Below are 24,877 nucleotides of genomic sequence, written 5' to 3'. Positions count from 1 at the left end.
CGTGATATTAATGGCTTCCAACGTCCACAGAATGCCCAGCAGCAATATGTTATCGTTACATAGGCTGACATATATTCGCTCGGTTTCTAACAGCATTTTCTATAATTGTTTCGTTTCGATTTATTTTCTCAAACTTAACGTATTCAACAGCGCATAAGCCGCCATTGGCTTTTTGCAAATATACCGATAAACACCGTATGTTTTTAGAACCCAATAAACATTTTACATTAAGTAAAGACTAAAAAAATATCCAGATAAGTAGAAAAGTAACTTATCGTGCCTTTCATAACGTTTATTTGTTATGTATTTGTTTTTGTTTTTGTTGTGTTTTTTTTTGTTTGTTTTTTGACACCTTATTCGAATCTATGTGTATAGTAAAACAAAGCCAAATTATGACTACAAAAATATTTGGGAAACCTATTTCAATTATAGACTTTTTCGATTCATGCGACGTGATGATACAGACAGCACACAATGAAAACAGCATTTGAAAAAGTCCGGAGATTGCAACGGCCGAAAACATGTAAATAAATAACAGTTTCTGCATCTCAGAAAAATCATTAAATAATATTTTCAGGCGACAATTGTTACATAAAATTTACGCGCAAAAATTCCTTTTATTAACCGCAATGAATTTTTTTTTTTTTAATAAAAAATATAAACATAGGGTTTGTTTTACTGTACACATAGATTCGAAAAAGTTGTCACAAAACAAATATATAACAAATAAATGTTATCAAAGGCAAGATAAGTTACTTTTCTATCCAAATGGATATGTTTTAGTATTTATATTTAATGCAACATGTTCATTTAGCTCGAAAAACATACAGTGTTTACCGATGTATTGGAAAATTTAAAATGCCAGCCGAATCTCTCTTTGAGGCGTTAAATGAGTTACAAATAAAAAACAGACAAAGTACTGTTAGAAACTCGCTCAACATATGCTACCGTGACATAGGCTGACATATATTTGGCAGGTTTTTAACAGTATTTTGACCGGTTTTTCATTTATAGCTCCTTTTCCCAAACGTGCCGTCCCCGAGAGATAGTCGGCCGCCATTTTGAATTTTCCACCACATCGGTAAACACTGTATGTTTTTCGAGCTGAATAAACATGTTACATTAAATACAAACACTAAAAACATATCCAGTTGGGTAGAATAGTAACTTATCTTGCCTTTGTTAAAATTTATTTGTTCTATATTTGTTTTGTGACAACTTCTTCGAATCTATGTGCACAGTAAAAACCAACCCTAAACGTTTTCTACAATTTCATCTTTATTCAATCTTTGAAATAAAGAAATAAAATAATTTTATTCAACCAGATAAAAACATCCGAGTACAAGCTGAGTAGGTCCTACCGAGATTTGAACTCGGATCGCTGGATTCAAAGTCCAGAGTGCTAACCATTAGACCATAGGACCACTACATATCTAATGAAATTGATAAACTTTCTAAATCGTTTTCACGTGTATTTTAATATTCTTTATATGTTTTTACTTTTTTAAAGAACATTTCATAATTAAATGTTTTTTTCCAAATATCAAAATGCAACATTAATGAAATCAGTTTATTTTAAATGCATTATTGCTTAAACACGGTGTTTCCTCATACATGTCATTTTATCGGAAAGGCGACACTTACTAACACATTTTTTTAAAGATTATGACATGCTGAAATATGAACAAATGTGAATATGAAATCTGAACAAATGTCGAACGAAATAAATGTTTGATCAGACACAAAATTTGAATTATGTTGTGAAACAAATAGTTTAGTACAAGTGAATTAAAAAGCAAGTAAATGACGATTTTAAAAGTTTTCGGGTATGCTGAAAAAGAATATCGCAGTTAAATTTTCCGTAAACAAGTAGTTTTCCAGATAATTAGCAATGTAATTCTTTGTTATAAATGGTGGCCACTGTCGTGCACGTGCGCTAGAAATGTGCGCGCTTGCGCGTACAACAATGGCCACTACTTATAACATAAAGGATGACATTGTTAATATTAAGAATACTGCTTATTTGCAGAAAATTTATATGCAATATTCGTTTTCAGCATATCCGACAATATAGAAAAGTCGGTTTTTTAAAGGAAAATGTTAAGGTGGAAACCAAGTAAAAATTGAACAAAAAGCTAAAGTACAGAATGTCATGGAACAAAAAATGTCATATTCCAAAAATCACCTAAATTGATCACGTATTATTTTTTCGTGTGTGTGTGTGTGTGTGTGTGTGTGTGTGTGTGTGTGTGTGTGTGTGTGTGTGTGTGTGTGTGTGTGTGTGTGTGTGAAGTAAGGAAAACAAATTTTATGAGGTAGCAAGAACGATTTCTTGCTACGTCACCTTTAAAATTCATCATTGATTTCCCCTTTCTTAACGACGTCTCAAGAATTAGCGATCAAAATCAGTTTTTAATGGCTACGGTTTGCTATTAGTGGCAGCAGTAATTGAAACAGTCCTTTTCAGAGTTAACAACATTTTACTCATTGCATGTCAAACATCTCTTTTCAGGATTAACTAACACAAATTACTTGGACGAAAACTAATGTTGAAGATCAACGAATTTTTCAAACTCACACATTTTTATTGTCATCAAAATGTTTCAATCAAATTGGGAACTAATCGCAATTCACTAGGAGGAAGCTTCACATGCCTCCTCGCAGTTTCTTTATCCGCAATACATATTAGTCTCCATTACTCTGTAGAGAACTGACTGTTGATTATATAAAATTATTTTTATATATAATAGCTTGAATTTAAGTTTAAAATGAAAAATTCTAGTGTCATAGTTCAGTTGTGCTTTAAACAGAAACATTCATTCTGGATGAACCCCTGTCATATTCAAGAACCTACTGTTGATTTTATATGCCTGGCTTTTCGGCTTGTGTGGTAATAAAACTTATCAAATGCACTTGTGATGTTAGGCTGTATAAGGTGTGAACGTTAGATAAAATCGGCTGTTTTTGCTTTCATCGGATTTTTTCGATTATCGATACTTATCGAAGACATTCGATACAAAACCTATCAAAGATCACGGTCAGAAACATAAAGTACATTCGTGTGAAACTTCATAAAAACTGACCCAGCTGTTCCGGAATCCATAGGGAATATAAATACACAAACAGATAAAGTTCATTTTCTTTTATAGTAGAATAATACAGACAGACAGGCAAAATCAATTCAAAATATAGAATGTATAACAAAGTCAAAATAAAAAATCATAGTATTCAAGGTTCTACCGAGATTTGAACTTGGATCGCTAGATTCAGAGTCCAGAGTGCTAACCATTACACCATAGAACCACTTGCCATAATAACCCATCTTATCTTCAGAATTATCTTTCATTAACTAATATTAAAATTGTGCAAAACTTGTGACTTCAATTTTATTTTATAGATTTAGTTAGTTTTTATTTATTTATTTATTTTATTTTATTCAAAATGGCTCTGTTTAAATTCATAGATAAGTATGGATATCTCATCTGCACGACACGAAAATGATGGTCATCATGGATGTAAATGCTAGCAAGCAATTTAATTTCTAACTCGGGTATGGCTGACTACTTTCCAATTTGTTTTTTTTTTTCTTTTTACACAATATAAGTGATAAACAAAAGTCACAAATAGCGACAGTAGTAAGTATAAAACTATTTCGTCGCCGATAGGATTCGAACCTATGCGGGGAGACCCCAATGGCTTTCTAGGCCATCGCCTTTACCACTCGGCCACGACGACGTTATTACGTCATATGAGCATCGTCAATTAGTACTAAACACACAGCTTTCAATGCGCGCCTATTCACATATCGTCTGCGGAGTTCAAATTACTAGCCATATAGTAGGAGGCCCTCTAATCTGATAAACCACAATTACAATACAGTCAGTCGATGTTGTCGTGATATTAATGGCGTCCAAAATATTTCACTGATACCCATTCACACTGAACGTCCACAGAATTCCTAGCAGCAATATATGTAATCGTTACATTCGCTGACATATATTCGCTCGGTTTCTAATTGCATTTTGTATCATTTTTTCCTTTCGATTCATTTTCTTAAACTTAACGTATTCAACAGCGCATAAGCCGTCATTGACCTTTTGCAAATATACCGATAAACACCGTATGTTTTTAGAAACCAATAAACATTTTACATTAAATAAAAACTCTAAAAAAATATCCACATAGGTAGAAAAGTAACTTATCGTGCCTTTCGTAACGTTTATTTGTTATATATTTCTTTTGTTTTGTTTTTTGTTTTTGACACCTTTTTCGAATCCATGTGTATAGTAAAACAAAGCCGAATTATGACTACAAAAATATTTGGGAAACCTATTTCAATTATAGACTTTTTCGATTCATGCGACGTGATGATACAGCATACAATGAAAACAGCATTTGAAAAAGTCCGGAGATTGCAACGGCCGAAAACATGTAAATAAATAAACGTTTCTGCATCTCAGAAAAATCATTAAATAATATTTTCAGGCGACGATTGTTACATAAAATTTACGCGCAAATATTACTTTTATTAACCGCAATGAAATTTTTTTTTTCATAAAAAATATAAACATTTTCTACAATTTCATCTTTATTCAATCTTTGAAATAAAGAAATAAAATAATTTTATTCAACCAGATAAAAACATCAAAATTCAGTCAGAGTAGGTCCTACCGAGATTTGAACTCGGACCGCTGGATTCAAAGTCCAGAGTGCTAACCATTACACCAGAGAACCACTACATATCAAACCAAATTGATAAACTTTCTAAATCGTTTTCACGTGTATTTTAATATTCTTTATATGTCTTTATTTTTAAAGAACATTTCATAATTAAATTTTTTTTTCCAAATATCAAAATGCAACATTAATGAAATCAGTTTATTTTAAATGCATTATTGCTTAAACACGGTGTTTCCTCATACATGTCATTTTATCGGAAAGGCGACACTTACTAACACATTTTTTTAAAGATTATGACATGCTGAAATATGAACAAATGTGAATATGAAATCTGAACAAATGTCGAACGAAATAAATGTTTGATCAGACACAAAATTTGAATTATGTTGTGAAACAAATAGTTTAGTACAAGTGAATTAAAAAGCAAGTAAATGACGATTTTAAAAGTTTTCGGGTATGCTGAAAAAGAATATCGGATTTAAATTTTCCGTAAACAAGTAGTTTTCCGGATAATTAGCAATGTAATTCTTTTAAGTTATAAATGGTGGTCACTGTCGTGCACGCGCGCCAAAAATATGCGCGCTTGCGCGTAAAACAATGGCCACTACTTATATCTTAAAGGAGGACATTGCTTGATATCCAGAAAACTACTTATTTGCGGAAAATTTATATTCGATATTCGTTTTAAGCATACCCGACAATATAGAAAAGTCGGTTTTTTAAAGGAAAATGTTAAGGTGGAAACCAAGTAAAAATTGAACAAAAAGCTAAAGTACAGAATGTCATAGAACAAAAAATGTCATATTCCAAAAATCACCTAAATTGATAACGTATTATTTTTTCGTGTGTGTGTGTGTTTGAACTAAGGAAACCAAATTTTATGAGGAAGCAAGAACGATTTCTTGCTACGTCACCTTTCAAATTCATCATTGATTTCCTCTTTCTTAACAACCTCTCAAGAATTAGAGATCAAAATCAGTTTTTAATGGCTACGGTTTGCTATTAGTGGCAGCAGTAATTGAAACAGTCCTTTTCAGAGTTAACAACATTTTACTCATTGCATGTCAAACATCTCTTTTCAGGATTAACTAACACAAATTACTTGAACGAAAACTAATGTTGAAGATCAACGAATTTTTCAAACTCACACATTTTTATTGTCATCAAAATGTTTCAATCAAATTGGGAACTAATCGCAATTCACTAGGAGGAAGCTTCACATGCCTCCTCGCAGTTTCTTAATCCGTAATACATATTAGTCTCCATTACTCTGTAGAGAACTGACTGTTGATTATATAAAATTATTTTTATATATAATAGCTTGAATTTAAGTTTAAAATGAAAAATTCTAGTGTCATAGTTCAGTTGTGCTTTAAACAGAAACATTCATTCTGGATGAACCCCTGTCATATTCAAGAACCTACTGTTGATTTTATATGCCTGGCTTTTCGGCTTGTGTGGTAATAAAACTTATCAAATGCACTTGTGATGTTAGGCTGTATAAGGTGTGAACGTTAGATAAAATCGGCTGTTTTTGCTTTCATCGGATTTTTTCGATTATCGATACTTATCGAAGACATTCGATACAAAACCTATCAAAGATCACGGTCAGAAACATAAAGTACATTCGTGTGAAACTTCATAAAAACTGACCCAGCTGTTCCGGAATCCATAGGGAATATAAATACACAAACAGATAAAGTTCATTTTCTTTTATAGTAGAATAATACAGACAGACAGGCAAAATCAATTCAAAATATAGAATGTATAACAAAGTCAAAATAAAAAATCATAGTATTTAAGGTTCTACCGAGATTTGAACTCGGATCGCTGGATTCAGAGTCCAGAGTGCTAACCATTACACCATAGAACCACTTGCCATAATAACCCATCTTATCTTCAGAATTATCTTTCATTAACTAATATTAAAATTGTGCAAAACTTGTCACTTCAATTTTATTTTATTGATTTAGTTAGTTTTTATTTATTTATTTATTTTATTTTATTCAAAATGGCTCTGTTTAAATTCATAGATAAGTTTGGATATCTCATCTGCACGACACGAAAATGCTGGTCATAATGGATGTAAATGCTAGCAAGCAATTTAATTTCTAACTCGGGTATAGCTGACTACTTTCCAATTTGTTTTTTTTTTTCTTTTTATACAATATAAGTGATAAACAAAAGTCACAAATAGCGACAGTAGTAAGTATAAAACTATTTCGTCGCCGATAGGATTCGAACCTATGCGGGGAGACCCCAATGGCTTTCTAGGCCATCGCCTTAACCACTCGGCCACGACGACGCTATTACGTGATATGAGCATCGTCAATTAGTACTAAACACACAGCTTTCAATGCGCGCCTATTCACATATCGTCTGCGGAGTTCAAATTACTAGCCATATAGTAGGAGGCCCTCTAATCTGATAAACCACAATTACAATACAGTCAGTCGATGTTGTCGTGATATTAATGGCGTCCAAAATATTTCACTGATACCCATTCACACTGAACGTCCACAGAATGCCTAGCAGCAATATATGTAATCGTTACATTCGCTGACATATATTCGCTCGGTTTCTAATTGCATTTTGTATCATTTTTTCCTTTCGATTCATTTTCTTAAACTTAACGTATTCAACAGCGCATAAGCCGTCATTGACCTTTTGCAAATATACCGATAAACACCGTATGTTTTTAGAACCCAATAAACATTTTACATTAAATAAAAACTCTAAAAAAATATCCACATAGGTAGAAAAGTAACTTATCGTGCCTTTCATAACGTTTATTTGTTATATATTTCTTTTGTTTTTTTTGTTTTTTGACACCTTTTTCGAATCCATGTGTATAGTAAAACAAAGCAGAATTATGACTACAAAAATATTTGGGAAACCTATTTCAATTATAGACTTTTTCGATTCATGCGACGTGATGATACAGCATACAATGAAAACAGCATTTGAAAAAGTCCGGAGATTGCAACGGCCGAAAACATGTAAATAAATAAACGTTTCTGCATCTCAGAAAAATCATTAAATAATATTTTCAGGCGACGATTGTTACATAAAATTTACGCGCAAATATTACTTTTATTAACCGCAATGAAATTTTTTTTTTTCATAAAAAATATAAACATTTTCTACAATTTCATCTTTATTCAATCTTTGAAATAAAGAAATAAAATAATTTTATTCAACCAGATAAAAACATCAAAATTCAGTCAGAGTAGGTCCTACCGAGATTTGAACTCGGATCGCTGGATTCAAAGTCCAGAGTGCTAACCATTACACCATAGAACCACTACATATCAAACCAAATTGATAAACTGTCTAAATCGTTTTCACGTGTATTTTAATATTCTTTATATGTCTTTATTTTTAAAGAACATTTCATAATTAAATTTTTTTTTCCAAATATCAAAATGCAACATTAATGAAATCAGTTTATTTTAAATGCATTATTGCTTAAACACGGTGTTTCCTCATACATGTCATTTTATCGGAAAGGCGACACTTACTAACACATTTTTTTAAAGATTATGACATGCTGAAATATGAACAAATGTGAATATGAAATCTGAACAAATGTCGAACGAAATAGATGTTTGATCAGACACAAAATTTGAATTATGTTGGGAAACAAATAGTTTAGTACAAGTGAATTAAAAAGCAAGTAAATGACGATTTTAAAAGTTTTCGGGTATGCTGAAAAAGAATATCGCATTTAAATTTTCCGTAAACAAGTAGTTTTCCGGATAATTAGCAATGTAATTCTTTTATGTTATAAATGGTGGTCACTGTCGTGCACGCGCGCCAAAAATATGCGCGCTTGCGCGTAAAACAATGGCCACTACTTATATCTTAAAGGAGGACATTGCTTGATATCCAGAAAACTACTTATTTGCGGAAAATTTATATTCGATATTCGTTTGAAGCATACCCGACAATATAGAAAAGTCGGTTTTTTAAAGGAAAATGTTAAGGTGGAAACCAAGTAAAAATTGAACAAAAAGCTAAAGTACAGAATGTCATAGAACAAAAAATGTCATATTCTAAAAATCACCTAAATTCATCACGTATTATTTTTTCGTGTGTGTGTGTGTGTGTTTGAACTAAGGAAACCAAATTTTATGAGGAAGCAAGAACGATTTCTTGCTACGTCACCTTTCAAATTCATCATTGATTTCCTCTTTCTTAACAACCTCTCAAGAATTAGAGATCAAAATCAGTTTTTAATGGCTACGGTTTGCTATTAGTGGCAGCAGTAATTGAAACAGTCCTTTTCAGAGTTAACAACATTTTACTCATTGCATGTCAAACATCTCTTTTCAGGATTAACTAACACAAATTACTTGGACGAAAACTAATGTTGAAGATCAACGAATTTTTCAAACTGACACATTTTTATTGTCATCAAAATGTTTCAATCAAATTGGGAACTAATCGCAATTCACTAGGAGGAAGCTTCACATGCCTCCTCGCAGTTTCTTTATCCGCAATACATATTAGTCTCCATTACTCTGTAGAGAACTGACTGTTGATTATATAAAATTATTTTTATATATAATAGCTTGAATTTAAGTTTAAAATGAAAAATTCTAGTGTCATAGTTCAGTTGTGCTTTAAACAGCAACATTCATTCTGGATGAACCCCTGTCATATTCAAGAACCTACTGTTGATTTTATATGCCTGGCTTTTCGGCTTGTGTGGTAATAAAACTTATCAAATGCACTTGTGATGTTAGGCTGTATAAGGTGTGAACGTTAGATAAAATCGGCTGTTTTTGCTTTCATCGGATTTTTTCGATTATCGATACTTATCGAAGACATTCGATACAAAACCTATCAAAGATCACGGTCAGAAACATAAAGTACATGTGTGTGAAACTTCATAAAAACTGGGCCAGCCGTTCCGGAATCCATAGGGAATATAAATACACAAACAGATAAAGTTCATTTTCTTTTATAGTAGAATAATACAGACAGACAGGCAAAATCAATTCAAAATATAGAATGTATAACAAAGTCAAAATAAAAAATCATAGTATTTAAGGTTCTACCGAGATTTGAACTCGGATCGCTGGATTCAGAGTCCAGAGTGCTAACCATTACACCATAGAACCACTTGCCATAATAACCCATCTTATCTTCAGAATTATCTTTCATTAACTAATATTAAAATTGTGCAAAACTTGTCACTTCAATTTTATTTTATTGATTTAGTTAGTTTTTATTTATTTATTTATTTTATTTTATTCAAAATGGCTCTGTTTAAATTCATAGATAAGTTTGGATATCTCATCTGCACGACACGAAAATGCTGGTCATCATGGATGTAAATGCTAGCAAGCAATTTAATTTCTAACTCGGGTATAGCTGACTACTTTCCAATTTGTTTTTTTTTTTCTTTTTATACAATATAAGTGATAAACAAAAGTCACAAATAGCGACAGTAGTAAGTATAAAACTATTTCGTCGCCGATAGGATTCGAACCTATGCGGGGAGACCCCAATGGCTTTCTAGGCCATCGCCTTAACCACTCGGCCACGACGACGCTATTACGTGATATGAGCATCGTCAATTAGTACTAAACACACAGCTTTCAATGCGCGCCTATTCACATATCGTCTGCGGAGTTCAAATTACTAGCCATATAGTAGGAGGCCCTCTAATCTGATAAACCACAATTACAATACAGTCAGTCGATGTTGTCGTGATATTAATGGCGTCCAAAATATTTCACTGATACCCATTCACACTGAACGTCCACAGAATGCCTAGCAGCAATATATGTAATCGTTACATTCGCTGACATATATTCGCTCGGTTTCTAATTGCATTTTGTATCATTTTTTCCTTTCGATTCATTTTCTTAAACTTAACGTATTCAACAGCGCATAAGCCGTCATTGACCTTTTGCAAATATACCGATAAACACCGTATGTTTTTAGAAACCAATAAACATTTTACATTAAATAAAAACTCTAAAAAAATATCCACATAGGTAGAAAAGTAACTTATCGTGCCTTTCATAACGTTTATTTGTTATATATTTCTTTTGTTTTTTTGTTTTTTGACACCTTTTTCGAATCCATGTGTATAGTAAAACAAAGCCGAATTATGACTACAAAAATATTTGGGAAACCTATTTCAATTATAGACTTTTTCGATTCATGCGACGTGATGATACAGCATACAATGAAAACAGCATTTGAAAAAGTCCGGAGATTGCAACGGCCGAAAACATGTAAATAAATAAACGTTTCTGCATCTCAGAAAAATCATTAAATAATATTTTCAGGCGACGATTGTTACATAAAATTTACGCGCAAATATTACTTTTATTAACCGCAATGAAATTTTTTTTTTTCATAAAAAATATAAACATTTTCTACAATTTCATCTTTATTCAATCTTTGAAATAAAGAAATAAAATAATTTTATTCAACCAGATAAAAACATCAAAATTCAGTCAGAGTAGGTCCTACCGAGATTTGAACTCGGATCGCTGGATTCAAAGTCCAGAGTGCTAACCATTACACCATAGAACCACTACATATCAAACCAAATTGATAAACTTTCTACATCGTTTTCACGTGTATTTTAATATTCTTTATATGTCTTTATTTTTAAAGAACATTTCATAATTAAATTTTTTTTTCCAAATATCAAAATGCAACATTAATGAAATCAGTTTATTTTAAATGCATTATTGCTTAAACACGGTGTTTCCTCATACATGTCATTTTATCGGAAAGGCGACACTTACTAACACATTTTTTAAAGATTATGACATGCTGAAATATGAACAAATGTGAATATGAAATCTGAACAAATGTCGAACGAAATAAATGTTTGATCAGACACAAAATTTGAATTATGTTGGGAAACAAATAGTTTAGTACAAGTGAATTAAAAAGCAAGTAAATGACGATTTTAAAAGTTTTCGGGTATGCTGAAAAAGAATATCGCATTTAAATTTTCCGTAAACAAGTAGTTTTCCGGATAATTAGCAATGTAATTCTTTTATGTTATAAATGGTGGTCACTGTCGTGCACGCGCGCCAAAAATATGCGCGCTTGCGCGTAAAACAATGGCCACTACTTATATCTTAAAGGAGGACATTGCTTGATATCCAGAAAACTACTTATTTGCGGAAAATTTATATTCGATATTCGTTTTAAGCATACCCGACAATATAGAAAAGTCGGTTTTTTAAAGGAAAATGTTAAGGTGGAAACCAAGTAAAAATTGAACAAAAAGCTAAAGTACAGAATGTCATGGAACAAAAAATGTCATATTCCAAAAATCACCTAAATTGATCACGTATTATTTTTTAGTGTGTGTGTGTGTGTGTGTGTGTTTGAAGTAAGGAAACCAAATTTTATGAGGAAGCAAGAACGATTTCTTGCTACGTCACCTTTCAAATTCATCATTGATTTCCTCTTTCTTAACAACCTCTCAAGAATTAGAGATCAAAATCAGTTTTTAATGGCTACGGTTTGCTATTAGTGGCAGCAGTAATTGAAACAGTCCTTTTCAGAGTTAACAACATTTTACTCATTGCATGTCAAACATCTCTTTTCAGGATTAACTAACACAAATTACTTGGACGAAAACTAATGTTGAAGATCAACGAATTTTTCAAACTCACACATTTTTATTGTCATCAAAATGTTTCAATCAAATTGGGAACTAATCGCAATTCACTAGGAGGAAGCTTCACATGCCTCCTCGCAGTTTCTTAATCCGTAATACATATTAGTCTCCATTACACTGTAGAGAACTGACTGTTGATTATATAAAATTATTTTTATATATAATAGCTTGAATTTAAGTTTAAAATGAAAAATTCTAGTGTCATAGTTCAGTTGTGCTTTAAACAGAAACATTCATTCTGGATGAACCCCTGTCATATTCAAGAACCTACTGTTGATTTTATATGCCTGGCTTTTCGGCTTGTGTGGTAATAAAACTTATCAAATGCACTTGTGATGTTAGGCTGTATAAGGTGTGAACGTTAGATAAAATCGGCTGTTTTTGCTTTCATCGGATTTTTTCGATTATCGATACTTATCGAAGACATTCGATACAAAACCTATCAAAGATCACGGTCAGAAACATAAAGTACATTCGTGTGAAACTTCATAAAAACTGACCCAGCTGTTCTGGAATCCATAGGGAATATAAATACACAAACAGATAAAGTTCATTTTCTTTTATAGTAGAATAATACAGACAGACAGGCAAAATCAATTCAAAATATAGAATGTATAACAAAGTCAAAATAAAAAATCATAGTATTTAAGGTTCTACCGAGATTTGAACTTGGATCGCTGGATTCAGAGTCCAGAGTGCTAACCATTACACCATAGAACCACTTGTCATAATAACCCATCTTATCTTCAGAATTATCTTTCATTAACTAATATTAAAATTGTGCAAAACTTGTGACTTCAATTTTTATTTTATTGATTTATTTAGTTTTTATTTATTTATTTATTTTATTTTATTCAAAATGGCTCTGTTTAAATTCATAAATAAGTTTGGATATCTGCACGACACGAAAATGCTGGTCATCATGGATGTAAATGCTAGCAAGCAATTTAATTTCTAACTCGGGTATGGCTGACTACTTTCCAATTTGTTTTTTTTTCTTTTTACACAATATAAGTGATAAACAAAAGTCACAAATAGCGACAGTAGTAAGTATAAAACTATTTCGTCGCCGATAGGATTCGAACCTATGCGGGGAGACCCCAATGGCTTTCTAGGCCATCGCCTTAACCACTCGGCCACGACGACGCTATTACGTCATATGAGCATCGTCAATTAGTACTAAACACACAGCTTTCAATGCGCGCCTATTCACATATCGTCTGCGGAGTTCAAATTACTAGCCATATAGTAGGAGGCCCTCTAATCTGATAAACTACAATTACAATACAGTCAGTCGATGTTGTCGTGATATTAATGGCGTCCAAAATATTTCACTGATACCCATTCACACTGAACGTCCACAGAATTCCTAGCAGCAATATATGTAATCGTTACATTCGCTGACATATATTCGCTCGGTTTCTAATTGCATTTTGTATCATTCTTTCGTTTCGATTCATTTTCTTAAACTTAACGTATTCAACAGCGCATAAGCCGTCATTGACCTTTTGCAAATATACCGATAAACACCGTATGTTTTTAGAACCCAATAAACATTTTACATTAAATAAAAACTCTAAAAAAATATCCACATAGGTAGAAAAGTAACTTATCGTGCCTTTCATAACGTTTATTTGTTATATATTTCTTTTGTTTTTTTTTTGTTTTTTGACACCTTTTTCGAATCCATGTGTATAGTAAAACAAAGCCGAATTATGACTACAAAAATATTTGGGAAACCTATTTCAATTATAGACTTTTTCGATTCATGCGACGTGATGATACAGCATACAATGAAAACAGCATTTGAAAAAGTCCGGAGATTGCAACGGCCGAAAACATGTAAATAAATAAACGTTTCTGCATCTCAGAAAAATCATTAAATAATATTTTCAGGCGACGATTGTTACATAAAATTTACGCGCAAATATTACTTTTATTAACCGCAATGAAATTTTTTTTTTTCATAAAAAATATAAACATTTTCTACAATTTCATCTTTATTCAATCTTTGAAATAAAGAAATAAAATAATTTTATTCAACCAGATAAAAACATCAAAATTCAGTCAGAGTAGGTCCTACCGAGATTTGAACTCGGATCGCTGGATTCAAAGTCCAGAGTGCTAACCATTACACCATAGAACCACTACATATCAAACCAAATTGATAAACTGTCTAAATCGTTTTCACGTGTATTTTAATATTCTTTATATGTCTTTATTTTTAAAGAACATTTCATAATTAAATTTTTTTTTCCAAATATCAAAATGCAACATTAATGAAATCAGTTTATTTTAAATGCATTATTGCTTAAACACGGTGTTTCCTCATACATGTCATTTTATCGGAAAGGCGACACTTACTAACACATTTTTTTAAAGATTATGACATGCTGAAATATGAACAAATGTGAATATGAAATCTGAACAAATGTCGAACGAAATAGATGTTTGATCAGACACAAAATTTGAATTATGTTGGGAAACAAATAGTTTAGTACAAGTGAATTAAAAAGCAAGTAAATGACGATTTTAAAAGTTTTCGGGTATGCTGAAAAAGAATATCGCATTTAAATTTTCCGTAAACAAGTAGTTTTCCGGATAATTAGCAATGTAATTCTTTTATGTTATAAATGGTGGTCACTGTCGTGCACGCGCGCCAAAAATATGCGCGCTTGCGCGTAAAACAATGGCCACTACTTATATCTTAAAGGAGGACATTGCTTGATATCCAGAAAACTACTTATTTGCGGAAAATTTATATTCGATATTCGTTTGAAGCATACCCGACAATATAGAAAAGTCGGTTTTTTAAAGGAAAATGTTAAGGTGGAAACCAAGTAAAAATTGAACAAAAAGCTAAAGTACAGAATGTCATAGAACAAAAAATGTCATATTCTAAAAATCACCTAAATTCATCACGTATTATTTTTTCGTGTGTGTGTGTGTGTGTTTGAACTAAGGAAACCAAATTTTATGAGGAAGCAAGAACGATTTCTTGCTACGTCACCTTTCAAATTCATCATTGATTTCCTCTTTCTTAACAACCTCTCAAGAATTAGAGATCAAAATCAGTTTTTAATGGCTACGGTTTGCTATTAGTGGCAGCAGTAATTGAAACAGTCCTTTTCAGAGTTAACAACATTTTACTCATTGCATGTCAAACATCTCTTTTCAGGATTAACTAACACAAATTACTTGGACGAAAACTAATGTTGAAGATCAACGAATTTTTCAAACTGACACATTTTTATTGTCATCAAAATGTTTCAATCAAATTGGGAACTAATCGCAATTCACTAGGAGGAAGCTTCACATGCCTCCTCGCAGTTTCTTTATCCGCAATACATATTAGTCTCCATTACTCTGTAGAGAACTGACTGTTGATTATATAAAATTATTTTTATATATAATAGCTTGAATTTAAGTTTAAAATGAAAATTTCTAGTGTCATAGTTCAGTTGTGCTTTAAACAGCAACATTCATTCTGGATGAACCCCTGTCATATTCAAGAACCTACTGTTGATTTTATATGCCTGGCTTTTCGGCTTGTGTGGTAATAAAACTTATCAAATGCACTTGTGATGTTAGGCTGTATAAGGTGTGAACGTTAGATAAAATCGGCTGTTTTTGCTTTCATCGGATTTTTTCGATTATCGATACTTATCGAAGACATTCGATACAAAACCTATCAAAGATCACGGTCAGAAACATAAAGTACATGTGTGTGAAACTTCATAAAAACTGGGCCAGCCGTTCCGGAATCCATAGGGAATATAAATACACAAACAGATAAAGTTCATTTTCTTTTATAGTAGAATAATACAGACAGACAGGCAAAATCAATTCAAAATATAGAATGTATAACAAAGTCAAAATAAAAAATCATAGTATTTAAGGTTCTACCGAGATTTGAACTCGGATCGCTGGATTCAGAGTCCAGAGTGCTAACCATTACACCATAGAACCACTTGCCATAATAACCCATCTTATCTTCAGAATTATCTTTCATTAACTAATATTAAAATTGTGCAAAACTTGTCACTTCAATTTTATTTTATTGATTTAGTTAGTTTTTATTTATTTATTTAGTTTATTTTATTCAAAATGGCTCTGTTTAAATTCATAGATAAGTTTGGATATCTCATCTGCACGACACGAAAATGATGGTCATCATGGATGTAAATGCTAGCAAGCAATTTAATTTCTAACTCGGGTATGGCTGACTACTTTCCAATTTGTTTTTTTTTTTCTTTTTACACAATATAAGTGATAAACAAAAGTCACAAATAGCGACAGTAGTAAGTATAAAACTATTTCGTCGCCGATAGGATTCGAACCTATGCGGGGAGACCCCAATGGCTTTCTAGGCCATCGCCTTAACCACTCGGCCACGACGACGCTATTACGTGATATGAGCATCGTCAATTAGTACTAAACACACAGCTTTCAATGCGCGCCTATTCACATATCGTCTGCGGAGTTCAAATTACTAGCCATATAGTAGGAGGCCCTCTAATCTGATAAACTACAATTACAATACAGTCAGTCGATGTTGTCGTGATATTAATGGCGTCCAAAATATTTCACTGATACCCATTCACACTGAACGTCCACAGAATTCCTAGCAGCAATATATGTAATCGTTACATTCGCTGACATATATTCGCTCGATTTCTAATTGCATTTTGTATCATTTTTTCGTTTCGATTCATTTTCTTAAACTTAACGTATTCAACAGCGCATAAGCCGTCATTGACCTTTTGCAAATATACCGATAAACACCGTATGTTTTTAGAACCCAATAAACATTTTACATTAGATAAAAACTCTAAAAAAATATCCACATAGGTAGAAAAGTAACTTATCGTGCCTTTCATAACGTTTATTTGTTATATATTTCTTTTGTTTTGCTTTTTGTTTTTTGACACCTTTTTCGAATCCATGTGTATAGTAAAACAAAGCAGAATTATGACTACAAAAATATTTGGGAAACCTATTTCAATTATAGACTTTTTCGATTCATGCGACGTGATGATACAGCATACAATGAAAACAGCATTTGAAAAAGTCCGGAGATTGCAACGGCCGAAAACATGTAAATAAATAAACGTTTCTGCATCTCAGAAAAATCATTAAATAATATTTTCAGGCGACGATTGTTACATAAAATTTACGCGCAAATATTACTTTTATTAACCGCAATGAAATTTTTTTTTTTCATAAAAAATATAAACATTTTCTACAATTTCATCTTTATTCAATCTTTGAAATAAAGAAATAAAATAATTTTATTCAACCAGATAAAAACATCAAAATGCAGTCAGAGTAGGTCCTACCGAGATTTGAACTCGGACCGCTGGATTCAAAGTCCAGAGTGCTAACCATTACACCATAGAACCACTACATATCAAACCAAATTGATAAACTTTCTAAATCGTTTTCACGTGTATTTTAATATTCTTTATATGTCTTTATTTTTAAAGAACATTTCATAATTACATTTTTTTTTCCAAATATCAAAATGCAACATTAATGAAATCAGTTTATTTTAAATGCATTATTGCTTAAACACGGTGTTTCCTCATACATGTCATTTTATCGGAAAGGCGACACTTACTAACACATTTTTTTAAAGATTATGACATGCTGAAATATGAACAAATGTGAATATGAAATCTGAACAAATGTCGAACGAAATAAATGTTTGATCAGACACAAAATTTGAATTATGTTGGGAAACAAATAGTTTAGTACAAGTGAATTAAAAAGCAAGTAAATGACGATTTTAAAAGTTTTCGGGTATGCTGAAAAAGAATATCGCATTTACATTTTCCGTAAACAAGTAGTTTCCCGGATAATTAGCAATGTAATTCTTTATGTTATAAATGGTGGTCACTGTCGTGCACACCCGCAAAAAATATGCGCGCTTGCGTGTACAACAATGGCCACTACTTATATCTTAAAGGAGGACATTGCTTGATATCCAGAAAACTACTTATTTGCGGAAAATTAATATTCGATATTCGTTTTAAGCATACCCGACAATATAGAAAAGTCGGTTTTTTAAAGGAAAATGTTAAGGTGGAAACCAAGTAAAAATTGAACAAAAAGCTAAAGTACAGAATGTCATGGAACAAAAAATGTCATATTCTAAAAATCACCTAAATTGATCACGTATTATTTTTTCGTGTGTGTGTGTGTGTTTGAACTAAGGAAACCAAATTTTATGAGGAAGCAAGAACGATTTCTTGCTACGTCACCTTTCAAATTCATCATTGATTTCCTCTTTCTTAACAACCTCTCAAGAATTAGAGATCAAAATCAGTTTTTAATGGCTACGGTTTGCTATTAGTGGCAGCAGTAATTGAAACAGTCCTTTTCAGAGTTAACAACATTTTACTCATTGCATGTCAAACATCTCTTTTCAGGATTAACTAACACAAATTACTTGAACGAAAACTAATGTTGAAGATCAACGAATTTTTCAAACTCACACATTTTTATTGTCATCAAAATGTTTCAATCAAATTGGGAACTAATCGCAATTCACTAGGAGGAAGCTTCACATGCCTCCTCGCAGTTTCTTTATCCGCAATACATATTAGTCTCCATTACTCTGTAGAGAACTGACTGTTGATTATATAAAATTATTTTTATATATAATAGCTTGAATTTAAGTTTAAAATGAAAAATTCTAGTGTCATAGTTCAGTTGTGCTTTAAACAGAAACATTCATTCTGGATGAACCCCTGTCATATTCAAGAACCTACTGTTGATTTTATATGCCTGGCTTTTCGGCTTGTGTGGTAATAAAACTTATCAAATGCACTTGTGATGTTAGGCTGTATAAGGTGTGAACGTTAGATAAAATCGGCTGTTTTTGCTTTCATCGGATTTTTTCGATTATCGATACTTATCGAAGACATTCGATACAAAACCGATCAAAGATCACAGTCAGAAACATAAAGTACATGTGTGTGAAACTTCATAAAAACTGACCCAGCTGTTCCGGAATCCATAGGGAATATAAATACACAAACAGATAAAGTTCATTTTCTTTTATAGTAGAATAATACAGACAGACAGGCAAAATCAATTCAAAATATAGAATGTATAACAAAGTCAAAATAAAAAATCATAGTATTCAAGGTTCTACCGAGATTTGAACGCGGAGCGTTGGATTCAGAGTCCAGAGTGCTAACCATTACACCATAGAACCACTTGCCATAATAACCCATCTTATCTTCAGAATTATCTTTCATTAACTAATATTAAAATTGTGCAAAACTTGTCACTTCAATTTTATTTTATTGATTTAGTTAGTTTTTATTTATTTATTTATTTTATTTTATTCAAAATGGCTCTGTTTAAATTCATAGATAAGTTTGGATATCTCATCTGCACGACACGAAAATACTGGTCATCAGTGATGTAAATGCGAGCAAGCAATTTAATTTCTAACTCGGGTATGGCTGACTACTTTCCAATTTGTTTTTTTTTTTCTGTTTACACAATATAAGTGATAAACAAAAGTCACAAATAGCGACAGTAGTAAGTATAAAACTATTTCGTCGCCGATAGGATTCGAACCTATGCGGGGCGACCCCAATGGCTTTCTAGGCCATCGCCTTAACCACTCGGCCACGACGACGCTATTACGTGATATGTGCATCGTCAATTAGTACTAAACACACAGCTTTCAATGCGCGCCTATTCACATATCGTCTGCGGAGTTCAAATTACTAGCCATATAGTAGGAGGCCCTCTAATCTGATAAACTACAATTACAATACAGTCAGTCGATGTTGTCGTGATATTAATGGCGTCCAAAATATTTCACTGATACCCATTCACACTGAACGTCCACAGAATTCCTAGCAGCAATATATGTAATCGTTACATTCGCTGACATATATTCGCTCGGTTTCTAATTGCATTTTGTATCATTTTTTCCTTTCGATTCATTTTCTTAAACTTAACGTATTCAACAGCGCATAAGCCGTCATTGACCTTTTGCAAATATACCGATAAACACCGTATGTTTTTAGAAACCAATAACCATTTTACATTAAATAAAAACTCTAAAAAAATATCCACATAGGTAGAAAAGTAACTTATCGTGCCTTTCATAACGTTTATTTGTTATATATTTCTTTTGTTTTGTTTTTTGTTTTTTGACACCTTTTTCGAATCCATGTGTATAGTAAAACAAAGCCGAATTATGACTACAAAAATATTTGGGAAACCTATTTCAATTATAGACTTTTTCCATTCATGCGACGTGATGATACAGCATACAATGAAAACAGCATTTGAAAAAGTCCGGAGATTGCAACGGCCGAAAACATGTAAATAAATAAACGTTTCTGCATCTCAGAAAAATCATTAAATAATATTTTCAGGCGACGATTGTTACATAAAATTTACGCGCAAATATTACTTTTATTAACCGCAATGAAATTTTTTTTTTCATAAAAAATATAAACATTTTCTACAATTTCATCTTTATTCAATCTTTGAAATAAAGAAATAAAATAATTTTATTCAACCAGATAAAAACATCAAAATTCAGTCAGAGTAGGTCCTACCGAGATTTGAACTCGGATGGCTGGATTCAAAGTCCAGAGTGCTAACCATTACACCATAGAACCACTACATATCAAACCAAATTGATAAACTTTCTAAATCGTTTTCACGTGTATTTTAATATTCTTTATATGTCTTTATTTTTAAAGAACATTTCATAATTAAATTTTTTTTTCCAAATATCAAAATGCAACATTAATGAAATCAGTTTATTTTAAATGCATTATTGCTTAAACACGGTGTTTCCTCATACATGTCATTTTATCGGAAAGGCGACACTTACTAACACATTTTTTAAAGATTATGACATGCTGAAATATGAACAAATGTGAATATGAAATCTGAACAAATGTCGAACGAAATAAATGTTTGATCAGACACAAAATTTGAATTATGTTGGGAAACAAATAGTTTAGTACAAGTGAATTAAAAAGCAAGTAAATGACGATTTTAAAAGTTTTCGGGTATGCTGAAAAAGAATATCGCATTTAAATTTTCCGTAAACAAGTAGTTTTCCGGATAATTAGCAATGTAATTCTTTTATGTTATAAATGGTGGTCACTGTCGTGCACGCGCGCCAAAAATATGCGCGCTTGCGCGTAAAACAATGGCCACTACTTATATCTTAAAGGAGGACATTGCTTGATATCCAGAAAACTACTTATTTGCGGAAAATTTATATTCGATATTCGTTTTAAGCATACCCGACAATATAGAAAAGTCGGTTTTTTAAAGGAAAATGTTAAGGTGGAAACCAAGTAAAAATTGAACAAAAAGCTAAAGTACAGAATGTCATGGAACAAAAAATGTCATATTCCAAAAATCACCTAAATTGATCACGTATTATTTTTTCGTGTGTGTGTGTGTGTGTGTGTGTTTGAACTAAGGAAACCAAATTTTATGAGGAAGCAAGAACGATTTCTTGCTACGTCACCTTTCAAATTCATCATTGATTTCCTCTTTCTTAACAACCTCTCAAGAATTAGAGATCAAAATCAGTTTTTAATGGCTACGGTTTGCTATTAGTGGCAGCAGTAATTGAAACAGTCCTTTTCAGAGTTAACAACATTTTACTCATTGCATGTCAAACATCTCTTTTCAGGATTAACTAACACAAATTACTTGGACGTCATCAAAATGTTTCAATCAAATTGGGAACTAATCGCAATTCACTAGGAGGAAGCTTCACATGCCTCCTCGCAGTTTCTTTATCCGCAATACATATTAGTCTCCATTACTCTGTAGAGAACTGACTGTTGATTATATAAAATTATTTTTATATATAATAGCTTGAATTTAAGTTTAAAATGAAAAATTCTAGTGTCATAGTTCAGTTGTGCTTTAAACAGAAACATTCATTCTGGATGAACCCCTGTCATATTCAAGAACCTACTGTTGATTTTATATGCCTGGCTTTTCGGCTTGTGTGGTAATAAAACTTATCAAATGCACTTGTGATGTTAGGCTGTATAAGGTGTGAACGTTAGATAAAATCGGCTGTTTTTGCTTTCATCGGATTTTTTCGATTATCGATACTTATCGAAGACATTCGATACAAAACCTATCAAAGATCACGGTCAGAAACATAAAGTACATTCGTGTGAAACTTCATAAAAACTGACCCAGCTGTTCCGGAATCCATAGGGAATATAAATACACAAACAGATAAAGTTCATTTTCTTTTATAGTAGAATAATACAGACAGACAGGCAAAATCAATTCAAAATATAGAATGTATAACAAAGTCAAAATAAAAAATCATAGTATTTAAGGTTCTACCGAGATTTGAACTCGGATCGCTGGATTCAGAGTCCAGAGTGCTAACCATTACACCATAGAACCACTTGCCATAATAACCCATCTTATCTTCAGAATTATCTTTCATTAACTAATATTAAAATTGTGCAAAACTTGTGACTTCAATTTTATTTTATTGATTTAGTTAGTTTTTATTTATTTATTTATTTTATTTTATTCAAAATGGCTCTGTTTAAATTCATAGATAAGTTTGGATATCTCATCTGCACGACACGAAAATGCTGGTCATCATGGATGTAAATGCTAGCAAGCAATTTAATTTCTAACTCGGGTATGGCTGACTACTTTCCAATTTGTTTTTTTTTATCTTTTTACACAATATAAGTGATAAACAAAAGTCACAAATAGCGACAGTAGTAAGTATAAAACTATTTCGTCGCCGATAGGATTCGAACCTATGCGGGGAGACCCCACTGGCTTTCTAGGCCATCGCCTTAACCACTCGGCCACGACGACGCTATTACGTGATATGAGCATCGTCAATTAGTACTAAACACACAGCTTTCAATGCGCGCCTATTCACATATCGTCTGCGGAGTTCAAATTACTAGCCATATAGTAGGAGGCCCTCTAATCTGATAAACTACAATTACAATACAGTCAGTCGATGTTGTCGTGATATTAATGGCGTCCAAAATATTTCACTGATACCCATTCACACTGAACGTCCACAGAATTCCTAGCAGCAATATATGTAATCGTTACATTCGCTGACATATATTCGCTCGGTTTCTAATTGCATTTTGTATCATTTTTTCCTTTCGATTCATTTTCTTAAACTTAACGTATTCAACAGCGCATAAGCCGTCATTGACCTTTTGCAAATATACCGATAAACACCGTATGTTTTTAGAAACCAATAACCATTTTACATTAAATAAAAACTCTAAAAAAATATCCACATAGGTAGAAAAGTAACTTATCGTGCCTTTCATAACGTTTATTTGTTATATATTTCTTTTGTTTTGTTTTTTGTTTTTTGACACCTTTTTCGAATCCATGTGTATAGTAAAACAAAGCCGAATTATGACTACAAAAATATTTGGGAAACCTATTTCAATTATAGACTTTTTCCATTCATGCGACGTGATGATACAGCATACAATGAAAACAGCATTTGAAAAAGTCCGGAGATTGCAACGGCCGAAAACATGTAAATAAATAAACGTTTCTGCATCTCAGAAAAATCATTAAATAATATTTTCAGGCGACGATTGTTACATAAAATTTACGCGCAAATATTACTTTTATTAACCGCAATGAAATTTTTTTTTTCATAAAAAATATAAACATTTTCTACAATTTCATCTTTATTCAATCTTTGAAATAAAGAAATAAAATAATTTTATTCAACCAGATAAAAACATCAAAATTCAGTCAGAGTAGGTCCTACCGAGATTTGAACTCGGATGGCTGGATTCAAAGTCCAGAGTGCTAACCATTACACCATAGAACCACTACATATCAAACCAAATTGATAAACTTTCTAAATCGTTTTCACGTGTATTTTAATATTCTTTATATGTCTTTATTTTTAAAGAACATTTCATAATTAAATTTTTTTTTCCAAATATCAAAATGCAACATTAATGAAATCAGTTTATTTTAAATGCATTATTGCTTAAACACGGTGTTTCCTCATACATGTCATTTTATCGGAAAGGCGACACTTACTAACACATTTTTTAAAGATTATGACATGCTGAAATATGAACAAATGTGAATATGAAATCTGAACAAATGTCGAACGAAATAAATGTTTGATCAGACACAAAATTTGAATTATGTTGGGAAACAAATAGTTTAGTACAAGTGAATTAAAAAGCAAGTAAATGACGATTTTAAAAGTTTTCGGGTATGCTGAAAAAGAATATCGCATTTAAATTTTCCGTAAACAAGTAGTTTTCCGGATAATTAGCAATGTAATTCTTTTATGTTATAAATGGTGGTCACTGTCGTGCACGCGCGCCAAAAATATGCGCGCTTGCGCGTAAAACAATGGCCACTACTTATATCTTAAAGGAGGACATTGCTTGATATCCAGAAAACTACTTATTTGCGGAAAATTTATATTCGATATTCGTTTTAAGCATACCCGACAATATAGAAAAGTCGGTTTTTTAAAGG

At 32.0% G+C, this 24,877-nt stretch overlaps 22 non-coding genes across 22 annotated transcripts; all 22 read right to left on the bottom strand.

Moving 5' to 3' along the window:
- Positions 1–1,352: 1,352 nt before the first annotated feature.
- On the bottom strand, positions 1,353–1,424 carry Trnaq-uug (transfer RNA glutamine (anticodon UUG)). The gene has a single exon. It is a non-coding gene; the product is annotated as a tRNA-Gln (tRNA).
- A 1,807-nt stretch (positions 1,425–3,231) lies between these two features.
- On the bottom strand, positions 3,232–3,303 carry Trnaq-cug (transfer RNA glutamine (anticodon CUG)). Its single transcript has one exon. It is a non-coding gene; the product is annotated as a tRNA-Gln (tRNA).
- A 350-nt stretch (positions 3,304–3,653) lies between these two features.
- Trnas-aga (transfer RNA serine (anticodon AGA)) lies at positions 3,654–3,735 on the bottom strand. The gene has a single exon. It is a non-coding gene; the product is annotated as a tRNA-Ser (tRNA).
- Positions 3,736–4,662: 927 nt separating this feature from the next.
- Positions 4,663–4,734, bottom strand: Trnaq-uug (transfer RNA glutamine (anticodon UUG)). Its single transcript has one exon. It is a non-coding gene; the product is annotated as a tRNA-Gln (tRNA).
- A 1,747-nt stretch (positions 4,735–6,481) lies between these two features.
- Positions 6,482–6,553, bottom strand: Trnaq-cug (transfer RNA glutamine (anticodon CUG)). The gene has a single exon. It is a non-coding gene; the product is annotated as a tRNA-Gln (tRNA).
- Positions 6,554–6,903: 350 nt separating this feature from the next.
- Trnas-aga (transfer RNA serine (anticodon AGA)) lies at positions 6,904–6,985 on the bottom strand. The gene has a single exon. It is a non-coding gene; the product is annotated as a tRNA-Ser (tRNA).
- A 926-nt stretch (positions 6,986–7,911) lies between these two features.
- Positions 7,912–7,983, bottom strand: Trnaq-uug (transfer RNA glutamine (anticodon UUG)). The gene has a single exon. It is a non-coding gene; the product is annotated as a tRNA-Gln (tRNA).
- Positions 7,984–9,734: 1,751 nt separating this feature from the next.
- Trnaq-cug (transfer RNA glutamine (anticodon CUG)) lies at positions 9,735–9,806 on the bottom strand. Its single transcript has one exon. It is a non-coding gene; the product is annotated as a tRNA-Gln (tRNA).
- Positions 9,807–10,156: 350 nt separating this feature from the next.
- Trnas-aga (transfer RNA serine (anticodon AGA)) lies at positions 10,157–10,238 on the bottom strand. Its single transcript has one exon. It is a non-coding gene; the product is annotated as a tRNA-Ser (tRNA).
- Positions 10,239–11,163: 925 nt separating this feature from the next.
- On the bottom strand, positions 11,164–11,235 carry Trnaq-uug (transfer RNA glutamine (anticodon UUG)). Its single transcript has one exon. It is a non-coding gene; the product is annotated as a tRNA-Gln (tRNA).
- Positions 11,236–12,991: 1,756 nt separating this feature from the next.
- Positions 12,992–13,063, bottom strand: Trnaq-cug (transfer RNA glutamine (anticodon CUG)). Its single transcript has one exon. It is a non-coding gene; the product is annotated as a tRNA-Gln (tRNA).
- Positions 13,064–13,407: 344 nt separating this feature from the next.
- Positions 13,408–13,489, bottom strand: Trnas-aga (transfer RNA serine (anticodon AGA)). Its single transcript has one exon. It is a non-coding gene; the product is annotated as a tRNA-Ser (tRNA).
- Positions 13,490–14,417: 928 nt separating this feature from the next.
- Positions 14,418–14,489, bottom strand: Trnaq-uug (transfer RNA glutamine (anticodon UUG)). The gene has a single exon. It is a non-coding gene; the product is annotated as a tRNA-Gln (tRNA).
- A 1,751-nt stretch (positions 14,490–16,240) lies between these two features.
- Positions 16,241–16,312, bottom strand: Trnaq-cug (transfer RNA glutamine (anticodon CUG)). Its single transcript has one exon. It is a non-coding gene; the product is annotated as a tRNA-Gln (tRNA).
- Positions 16,313–16,662: 350 nt separating this feature from the next.
- Positions 16,663–16,744, bottom strand: Trnas-aga (transfer RNA serine (anticodon AGA)). Its single transcript has one exon. It is a non-coding gene; the product is annotated as a tRNA-Ser (tRNA).
- A 929-nt stretch (positions 16,745–17,673) lies between these two features.
- Positions 17,674–17,745, bottom strand: Trnaq-uug (transfer RNA glutamine (anticodon UUG)). Its single transcript has one exon. It is a non-coding gene; the product is annotated as a tRNA-Gln (tRNA).
- A 1,748-nt stretch (positions 17,746–19,493) lies between these two features.
- Trnaq-cug (transfer RNA glutamine (anticodon CUG)) lies at positions 19,494–19,565 on the bottom strand. The gene has a single exon. It is a non-coding gene; the product is annotated as a tRNA-Gln (tRNA).
- Positions 19,566–19,915: 350 nt separating this feature from the next.
- Trnas-aga (transfer RNA serine (anticodon AGA)) lies at positions 19,916–19,997 on the bottom strand. The gene has a single exon. It is a non-coding gene; the product is annotated as a tRNA-Ser (tRNA).
- Positions 19,998–20,925: 928 nt separating this feature from the next.
- On the bottom strand, positions 20,926–20,997 carry Trnaq-uug (transfer RNA glutamine (anticodon UUG)). The gene has a single exon. It is a non-coding gene; the product is annotated as a tRNA-Gln (tRNA).
- Positions 20,998–22,702: 1,705 nt separating this feature from the next.
- Positions 22,703–22,774, bottom strand: Trnaq-cug (transfer RNA glutamine (anticodon CUG)). The gene has a single exon. It is a non-coding gene; the product is annotated as a tRNA-Gln (tRNA).
- Positions 22,775–23,124: 350 nt separating this feature from the next.
- Positions 23,125–23,206, bottom strand: Trnas-aga (transfer RNA serine (anticodon AGA)). The gene has a single exon. It is a non-coding gene; the product is annotated as a tRNA-Ser (tRNA).
- Positions 23,207–24,134: 928 nt separating this feature from the next.
- Positions 24,135–24,206, bottom strand: Trnaq-uug (transfer RNA glutamine (anticodon UUG)). The gene has a single exon. It is a non-coding gene; the product is annotated as a tRNA-Gln (tRNA).
- Between the last annotated feature and the right edge of the window lie 671 nt (positions 24,207–24,877).

The sequence above is a fragment of the Euprymna scolopes genome, chromosome 7 (assembly GCF_053919585.1).
Source record: "Euprymna scolopes isolate OS-2025 chromosome 7, ASM5391958v1, whole genome shotgun sequence".
NCBI classification, from domain to species: Eukaryota; Metazoa; Mollusca; class Cephalopoda; order Sepiida; family Sepiolidae; genus Euprymna; species Euprymna scolopes.
Note: the sequence above shows the minus strand (reverse complement) of the source record. Positions and strands in the feature narration are given on the sequence as shown.